The following is a 10408-nucleotide window of genomic DNA, read 5'->3' as shown; positions in this document are numbered from 1 at the left end:
TGTAATCAAACCCAACGTAAAATGGCGGCGGCGTTAAATTATTGACGTTAACGGCATTGCACCGTGCCACTGTCATAACGTAATTCTACCGTCGCATTTTCACGTGATGTTACCGTATATTTTACTGCAAAGTTTTACAGTGTACCCCACCGCCCCGACGGTATTAGAATTGGTATTTTCACAAAACAGATGTAAGAATACAACTTACCAAACATTTTTTACCAAATTACCAAATATTTTTCTGACTCCCACAAAGAAACCACGATTAAATGTGACACTAATACTCTCCAACCAACTAAGATTCAAATGCAAGATCACATACAGAATTCAAACGTTTCACTTCCTACAGCGTGATTTGTAACAATATTGTCGCACTGCAAAATGTGAGGCAGTTTTTGGGTCGAGTTTCAAATGTTTATGATCTGTCTTTCATCTGTTTTCATTTTCTAATTTGATGTTAGCTTGTATTGTGGATTAACTGGACCTGTATTGTCTACTCAATATGTTATAATGTCCCTGACCCGTGAAGATCCAGTGTAGAATAGGTCTTCGGCAACCCATGCTTGCCACAAAAGGCGACTATGCTTGTCGTGAGAGGCGACTAACGGGATCGGGTGGTCAGGCTTGCTGACTTGGTTGACACATGTCATCGGTTCCCAATTGCGCAGATCGATGCTCATGCTGTTGATCACAGGATTGTCTGGTCCAGACTCGATTGTTTACAGACCGCCGCCATATAGCTGGAATATTGCTGAGTGCGGCGTAAAACTAAACTCACTCACTATAATGTCCCTGGTTAAAACTCGATATCGGTCATAACGCCCACGCTTGCGAGAAAACGTGCGTCGAATGAATGTCGGTATACGACAGTGTTTTTTCTTCAAAGTACATGTGTTCACGTGTGACTTGGTTTTTACTGACAAGAACGACTTCCCTGGCAACAAAGCCAAATTGCTTTTAACGCCGAAATGTTTCTGGACTAATGATAAACAAGGTAGACTGTTTAGAAAATGTAACAAAAATATATTTTTAAAATTTATAAAAAAAACTAATAGATCGCTATGCGATCTCACTACGTTTATATGATGGTGGTTACCATGAGCCGGATGGACGGCCGAGTGTGATAAAGGCCCTTGATATCAGAAATGGTATGAGTGAGTGAGTGAGTTTAGCTTCACTCAGCAATATTCCAGCAAAATGGCGGCGGTCAGAAATGGTATGACAATTTTAGGAGATGTGTATATGAATGAGAACTAGACTTTGTTAATTTCAACATTGTCGTCTTTAGACTTTAAGTAGAAACGAATTTTGGGATATAGTTACTGTCGATTTTAAAAGGCCTTAAAGTGCCAAATGACTCTTAAGCCCTTTCATCTTCTTTCCAACCTGATGACGCCGAAGACCCGGGTTCGAATCCCCACATGGGTACAATGTGTGAAGCCCATGATGTTGCTGGAATATTGCTAAAAGCGGCGTAAAACCAAATTCAGTCAGTCAGTCTTTCCAACCTGAGAGAACTCGTGATCTTGGTCAAGTATAAAAGACATCGAGGAAACTGTAATCGAAGGAGATCTCTATTAAGGCTCTTGGTGAAGTATCCTGGAACTCTAGGCAGACGAGACCCGTTCGTTCAATCAAAAAGTTTATTCCGTAGTTTAGGCCACATGACCCTTAGTGCAATTGTATTATAAAATATTCAGTATTGGTGACAAATGTACATTAAGATCTTAAGCTAAATATATTTAGCAAAGAGACAGTTGTTAAACGTAGTATATTTAACATCAGGTGTGTTCAATATTTGTTGTAATGTTAATCTGGCTTTACAATATTTTTTGGATTGATAAGAAGTATTCGTTACGGAGAGGAGAATATCTATTACAAATAAAGGAAACATTGTATTCATTTACCAGTGTAAACAAACAGAACCAGTTTGTTCACAAGTCCCTTGAAGGACAGAGATGCTGAAGCCAAACTATCAGCACTTTGTAGGTCTATATCGAGTTCTATACGCACATCCATGGGCGTGCTTTTTTTTAAGGTAGTCATTGCACCCTAGATTATCGCCCTTTATTCAGCGTCACTTGGTGTTTCGTCACATATATCCTCATTGGCTGATATAACATTTATGTAGTAATCTGGAATGGAAATCCACTGGTAACGTGTTATTTAGGTTTTCCTAACTGGGACTCGCGGGAACATTCAAGAGGTGTCGGAAGACTATCTCTCACGGATCTGGCACAACCACCGCTGTTGTTTCAAGTTCGTTGAAAGACTTTTAGATCAGGCGAGGAAACCCCAGTTAAGCCAATACAAGTACAGGAACAGAGAACCTAGACGGTGCCTTTAAGGGCACTCACTCGGTGAAATAAGTAACCAGAAATCGCATACGTCACAGGAGAGCGTCAAAGAGAAATGAGTGCTTGGGTATGGTTTTACGCCGCTTTAAGCAATATTCCAGCGAGAGAATGCAGAAATTAGATTTACATATTGTACGCATGTGTGGAATCGAACCCGCGTAATAAGCAACGCTTTAACCATTAGGCTAACCCCACCCTCACAAAGTTATGCAAGGGACATTTGAAACAGAGTAAGTCCCATCTACAGTCACGTTAAAGAACGCAGAAATAGGTGTCGATGGGCCTGCTCAACAAACGACTCTTCTACACAGATTACGATGGTCACAGAGCTGAGATCCGTTTCGGAAATGGGCCCGTGGGACATAAACGTGACAATCCACTGTCGTCCGTAACATTGAACATGCTCGCTTACCCGGAGGAAAAGTGCTGTTGGACCATGTTTGTTTAGATAGAAGGAAAAAAAGGTATCTCCTCTCGAAAAGCTAGGTCATAAGCCAGGTATCTAAGATATGTGACAGAAGTTACCTGCGGAGTCGGCAATGTTTTCACCAAATGGTTAGGTTGGCCCGGTGAAACCAACTGATTTTCTTCCAAGACCTCCCGGAGGAATTTTTTTCCAACCAGTTAGGCTATTGGAAAATTGTATTGCTAAGCTTACCTGATACACGAAAGACTTTGAATCAGACATTGATATGCAACTCAGCTATCTAACAGCAAGAGCCTTGCTTCTTGTACGCAAAATCTTTTCCAAACATTGAATCTCCTGAAGGATTCTGTTTATGTCATGCGTAAAAGGGATTGTCATGAAAGACTTTGAGATAAGATGCAGCTGACGAAGAGTGTTTTGGAGTATGGATTTCGAGACAGCTTGTTGAAATTACTGACATAACACATCATTCATCCACATATTCACTGTTACCTTGAGAGAATACTTTGAAGCTGATGTTGATGTGCACTATGACTTTAACTCAATTCCCGTGTCCTGGGTTCCGGGGTCGCTGAGGAACGCTTACGAGTGACAGAGTCAAGACAGAGGGACCCCTTGTTAACCACAGCAGGACTACACGTAGTGTGTTTAATATTATTATCTCAGATATACTCAAGCAAATTAAAGGCTTGACACTGATTAAACTGGAACCCGCAGTGGAAGCAATGTGTGCGTTGCTATGAGAAATTTATTGTATCATACTACGAAAATCTAGGTACTGACGCTGAAAAGTGAATTGCGGCATCATTTTAAAGGAAATATATTCCATGACCCTCTAAGGGAACTTTACACTGATAAAATTGTTGATAAAACCGTAGTGACCTCCTCGGGTGGCGTGACGGCAAACACATCGTCTCCTCATGGACAGGACACTCTAACCGGAAGTCGTCGCAGGTGCTTGCCCAAGTTCTTTCAAGGTCTGGGGTTGATTTACCTGCTGTTGCGCTCGTCTTGAGGAGATGGAATCTGTTGCGGAGATGGAACTTGATTTGCACGTCATCTTGGCGTGACGTCACACTGCGTACCCCAGGCGGAGGACGATCTGGAACGGTGTCCTATGCACATGAGTCCTCAGACATTCGACATTGTCTGACGATTTCAGCACAGGGCTCCTGCAACTGCTGCAACAGCTTGTCCAGCCTACCCATCGCAAACTCACGATACCCAATTGCTAGTCACGGCATACCCCATTTATTACCTAACTTGCAATGCAATTCTGAGTCGTGTTCCTGTGAACAATGTCTGCGTGGGTGTAATTGTTAAGTCATCACACGATTCGCTGTTCTGTTTTACGCTTTATGACCATGTGCTGCACATCATCATAAAAGAAGAAACACAACCCACCATTACATAATTGACGTTTACTTTCTGAAAGAATCTGCGACACATAACAATCATTTCAATACATTCTTTCAAACAATGCCTGCAAACTTGTCTACATAGCAATACTATGGAATTCGTTCTACTTGTTGAATCACAAAGCGTACATTACATATCAATGTGTCTCAATCCAACAAAACTGATGTACAGAGCACTCTCCTCAATGATAATACAATACATATGTCAAACAAATAATACAAGGTTTTGTCCACATGATAAATAAGAGCTTCGGGAATGTTGGCGTCTTAATCTGTATCCAACAGTTTTCGTTCCCACTGAAAAAGAGGAAAATCGCCTTGTCTGTACTAAACATGGCGACTGGAGCACGAGATTCATGTTTTGACTCTCCTCATTAGTTTGGTCGCCATTACCTGAATGACATCACAAACATATCATGAGTTAGCCTTTTGAGAGAGCAGACTTGGAGACAAATTAGACATCAATACGAATGGATCTGGGTTTGTTTTGTTTTTAAAACCCATCTGTATACGTGTAATAATGAATCGTTTGACATTTCCAAACACACTTCTGTTTATAAGTGACACTGTCAGATGTACATCTGATACTTTGATAAATGTTAGACAAGTAAAAAGTTGTTGAACAACTTTTTGATTGGTTAGTCATGATTATTCTTGATTGATAGCACAATTAGAACTAAACTATAAACAAAAAGCGTGGCAGGTTTGTGCTCAACTTGTTTATTGTTGTATCAGCCCTTTCAATGCATGTGTTCACATTGCCGAGCCTACTACTGACTAAAGCCTGAAATCTTAATACTTTCAATATATTTTAAATTACTACCTTTTCCATGTCAGTCATTTTCATATGACCTGACATTCATTCTTTCGACTAATATTGCTAATATTGCGATTTGAGCAAAGTGTTAATTTCCTATGAATTTGTCAGAAATAGCCAGAAAAAACCTCTGAGTAAAGTGCTGTCTGTTCTCAAAACACTGCTGTACAATCTGTCGCATTGAGTCAATGATGTGATAGATAATGCAGGACTGACATGTGTAGATGTTCAGCCTTACAACTTGCGCTCTACTGGTCTATAACCAGCAGATTCAAAATGCAAATAAAAAGCACCCAAACAGTCCTAGTATGAGCAATACAGTAATTTGTGTTACAAACACAGTGGAGACAAAATTAAAGAAACAAGTATATAAAAAATATACATGGGACAAACCATTAAGGTTTGAACTGGGAATAGTGAGAGGGTGGTAGTGGGTCTTTTTCAGCTGAATACATGTAACTTGTTTTAGAAATACCAGAAAAAGTATACTTTTAAAAAATAGTACATGGCTGTCGGAATAAAAGATGGTCGTCTCACTGCTCCATGGAAAAAGAATGCTGGTCTTGGGACGAAATTCAAGTCTGAATCTGCTAAAATCCTCTCTCCACTCCACCATCCCCAGATCGTCCCTGAGACAAGGCAGTCATGTATGTACAAATGAGCATGCATTTAGCTGTGCTGTGGATAATGGTGGTGCCATATTTCAGTAACTAGTTTAATGCTATATATATATGTGTGTTTAGTCTGTAAATCAAAGGAAAGCATTGCATTGCAAATTGACACTGATTCAAAGCCATGTGTCTCAAGTATAAGTACATGGTCATGCACATGTGCAGTGTATGAATGTCACATTCCGTGTGTATTTATGTCACGTTTCAAATATATTTATGCATGGCCACTGTTCTCAATTATGCAAGTCACAAATACAAGCATGAAGAGGTAACATGTATGTCTCATTTCACAAATATGTCACATAATATATATGACGGAAATATATATGTGATCCATGTGACACATCACAGACATGCATGTCACATGGTCACATATGTTCAAGACACACAAGTTTGCATGAAGAGGTTTTATACATGCATGCCACATGTCACCATATGTATGTCACACATCACCATATGCATGTCACATGTAACCAAGTGTCACACATCACCATATGTATGTCTCATGTAACCACATGTATGTCACACATCACCATATGCATGTCATATGTAACCACATGTGTCACACATCACCATATGCATGTCTCATGTAACCACATGTGTCACACATCACCATATGTATGTCACATGTAACCACATGTGTCACACATATGAATGCATCATGTAACCACATGTATGTCATACATCACCATATGTATGTCACATGTAACCACATGTATGTCACACATCACCATATGCATGTCACATGTAACCACATGTATGTCACACATCACCATATGCATGTCACATGTAACCACATGTATGTCACACATCACCATATGCATGTCACATGTAACCACATGTATGTCACACATCACCATATGCATGTCATATGTAACCACATGTGTCACACATCATACATATGTCACATGTCACCATATGTATCAAACATCATATGTATGTCCCATGTCAGATGTATGCTTGGCACCACCTACAAACAGTCACATGTAATATCCCTGTACAAGCTTGAAGTCGTGTAGTCTTGAAGCTGCTGATATGTGCACATATGTGAAAGATATGGAATTGTAGGAAAGGAATGTCTCTGAAATATCATGACAATAATTGAAAAGGTTTTGGCATTACCAAAAAACATGATGGAATGCAAAGTCAGTGAACATGAAGTTATGACAATCTCAAGACACATTGACAGACATGGCAGAGCCGCTCCTCTGCATTAAAGACTTGAAATGACACATCCAGGAAGACAAAACAAAATCTCAAAACGCGTAAGTGTTTGGTCGTTAATAATTGAGTCAAGCAGCAAGTGTAATCCAAAAGTTATAAGGAAATAGAAAAGGTTAATTTCCAAACAAAACAAACATGCAAAATAACTGTTTCAATAAAAAAAACAAGAAACTCTTCTGACCAAAAAAGCAATTTGTTAACTTTCAATAATCACATAAAATCAGTACTTTAAAATATTTTACAAATCATAATGAATCTTCAGAGAAAATATGACAGGTCAAGACGATTATCCAACATGACTTGCCCTATGGTCACAACTGGATACTTATTTCAGACATCAACATATTACACAATTTCAGTCACCAAGTGAGACCATCACTACACCAGGCAACAACATAGCCATATCATGTGACAATCTTACAGAAACAGACTTTCAAAAATATTCTAAAACATGTCGCAGGGCTCCAGATAATTTTTCAACATCAGGAGTATGTACTCCTTCTTGTTTCAATATAGGAGTACTGGAGAAACTTAAGAGTACATTTAGAGTACTGAATGGAATTTAATGGCGGATCAGTAATCTTGTGTTTTGTTTCATATATGCACCACAGCATTGCTACTCTTGTGTAAACAGGTCAATAAACAATAAAACAATACTTTTTCAGATAAATACGTCTGTAAATAACTCTAAGACCGTACAGCACTGCTGTGGTGGTATGTGCTACGTTTTCTCAATTATTTCCTACCGTATGGTGCATATTTTCTATCCGTACATACGCCGATACGGCCCTTATCTGGAGCCCTGATGTCGACATTTACAATGTTAAAAAATTTCAATGATTACGACACTGGGTTGAATATTTTGACATGTGGAAATCAAGAAAATATATCATGGTGGGTTTCTATATATATTTAATACTTGAAATTTAATAAATCAGAAACACGTTTCTTCTTGTTGATTGTCAAAGTGATTCGACAGGCTGTTTGGAGATGTTCGCATGAAATAAGATGTGACTTGGGGGGTGATAGAGACACACTTTCACATGTTTCCAGCAACAAGACACAAAAGTAAACAAAAAGTGAACTACCAGCGAGTCTGGTAATTGCAGCGAGTACATGCAAATGTCCAAGGTAAATTATAAGATAAAACATAACAAAAATAGTAATTTTAGAATATAACAGAATTTGATTAAATATCAAAACTTAAACAAGAGTGAGTGAGTGAGTGAGTGAGTATGGTTTTACGCCACTTTTAGCAATATTCCAGCAACATCACGGCGGGGGACACCAGAAATGGGCTTCACAAATTGTACCCATGCGGGGAATCGAACCCGGGTCTTCGGCGTGACGAGCGAACGCTTTAACCACTAGGCTACCCCACCGCCCCACTTAAACAAGAAATCTCTTTAACACATCATCTGAACATGCTGAATATAGAGTGAGTGAGTGAGTTTAGTTTTACGCCGCTTTTAGCAATATTCCAGCAATATCACGGCTGGGGACACCAGAAATGGGTTTTACACATTTTACCTGAATATAGCCTTGAAGTAACATTAAACAAAACAGATAAGATTGTCATAAAAGATAATAGAATACAGCTGTATCACATGCAATGAACATACTGAAAAAGTAAATACATACATGGAGGCATACTGACAGCATAAATAATATACAGGCTAAAACGTAGCACTATAGACTGACGCAACAAGGGAGACAACTTGGTTATATACACAAGTCCACACGGACAGGCAATGGCACTAAATACGCTGAATTTCGAACAATTAGTTTGGCACTTCTTTCTCAAGATGTCTTTTCTCCAAAGGCCCTAAGCCCTATCCTGACTTAAAATCTGGGGTCTTCAGTGTGTGAATGGGTGAGCGAGCCACCTTGCAAATGAGCAAGAATAGTGTGATGTGCTTATAGCAATACTCCAGGCAATTTCTAGCATCACCACAGTAAGGTAAACAAAGAATACACCCACAAAAGGAATTAAACCAATACACCCAAGACGTCCTTTGGCTGAGTCACCTGTTTAATTCGCCAAGAATTCAGATCTGACAGAATTTTCGTCTTTTTTTTGTGTAAAATGCCACGTTTAACAAAAGGGCAAAATCACAGGGAAACTTTTAGAATTTAACTTCTAATAATTCTTAACTTTGAACTGGTGTTTGCTGGACTGCTTTTCTTTGAACCACCAGATCAAATTAATAGATGTTAGTAATTCTTTAATATCATAAAGTGAACACATAATAATTGAAGGGCATGATATAGTCATTCTAAAAAATCAAATCAAATCAAATCCTGACAATTTAACCTTGAGACAATTCTGGTTTTCATGAACATTTAAAAGATTACTTCTTTGAAAACAAGTGTTAGATTGGAATGGCGTAATACTGTAAGTTTTACAAAATTCATTTAAATGAAATTTTGATTTTGATCTTAATAGACTTGTGTCCGATCCCTTGGCACAAACATTAAAAATACTAATTGTTCAAAAAATATACATGCTCTGGATCTTGATTGATTTTATCACAGCTGATATGTCTTCAGTGTTTGAATGGAATGTTGTGACAAAGAAACATATGCCATGAGCAACCACTTGGTGATTGGATATAGGGCGCTATACAAATGGACTTATTATTATTATTATTATATAAGCTTGGATTTATTCATCGCCTGTATTTTCTCCATCCCATGTGAAAACATGCAGCCTTTTGTGATGCAGCTGCCATTTTCTACCAACAATTGCAGCCATGATCTGATTCCAGCAAGTGCTGCCTCGATCATATGAACCAATGGTTTGGTTCACACAGAGTTCATGGACAGAATGGGCCTAATTTGACTTTCTGGAATTACTCAAGACCTCAATATATACTCTGACAATGCCTGAATACATTGTACCTAAATACAGTAATGAGCCACTCATACGAGTCACGGTTGTTTGTTTTCACCTGTGATGGATGAAAATAGTGTGAATTTCAAAAGGTACTGACAGTGGCTTTCATTAAGGATTGCATTATCTGACACTGGCAACATTTAACAGAACTGCATCCCTGAGCAGTGATTAGGAATGTACATGTAATAAATAAAGTATTAAAAATATGGTATTCATACAAATTATTGGAGATCTCAGAACCATCATTGACAAATGCTTCTAAAATTTGCTAAATGTCTAACTTTTAACCAACGCTGATGAGTGAGTGAATTAAGTTAAAGCATATTAACATCACTTCATGTCAGCTTATTTCAGGAGACAGCCAGCATTAGTGTAGGTTACAGGTGTTTACCCAGAAGGTGAAGCCAAGCTTATGGTAGATATGGTGCATATAAACATACAAACATAATCTGGACGAAGCGGGATTCAAACCTGTTGTGAACCAAGGGACACAACTCTGCACAGCAAATTCAGAGATGCCAACCCTGAATAAAATGAAAGCGGAGTCGTGCCTTGCTAAAAGCAATTCCCGAGCCCCGAAGGTGAGAGTTGGGTGTGA

This window comes from Haliotis rubra, unplaced genomic scaffold (assembly GCF_003918875.1).
Source record: "Haliotis rubra isolate DU_JTF1 unplaced genomic scaffold, ASM391887v1 Scf8, whole genome shotgun sequence".
In the NCBI taxonomy this organism is placed as follows: domain Eukaryota; kingdom Metazoa; phylum Mollusca; class Gastropoda; order Lepetellida; family Haliotidae; genus Haliotis; species Haliotis rubra.
The sequence above is the reverse complement of the archived record's forward strand: the minus strand, read 5'-3'. Positions refer to the sequence as shown.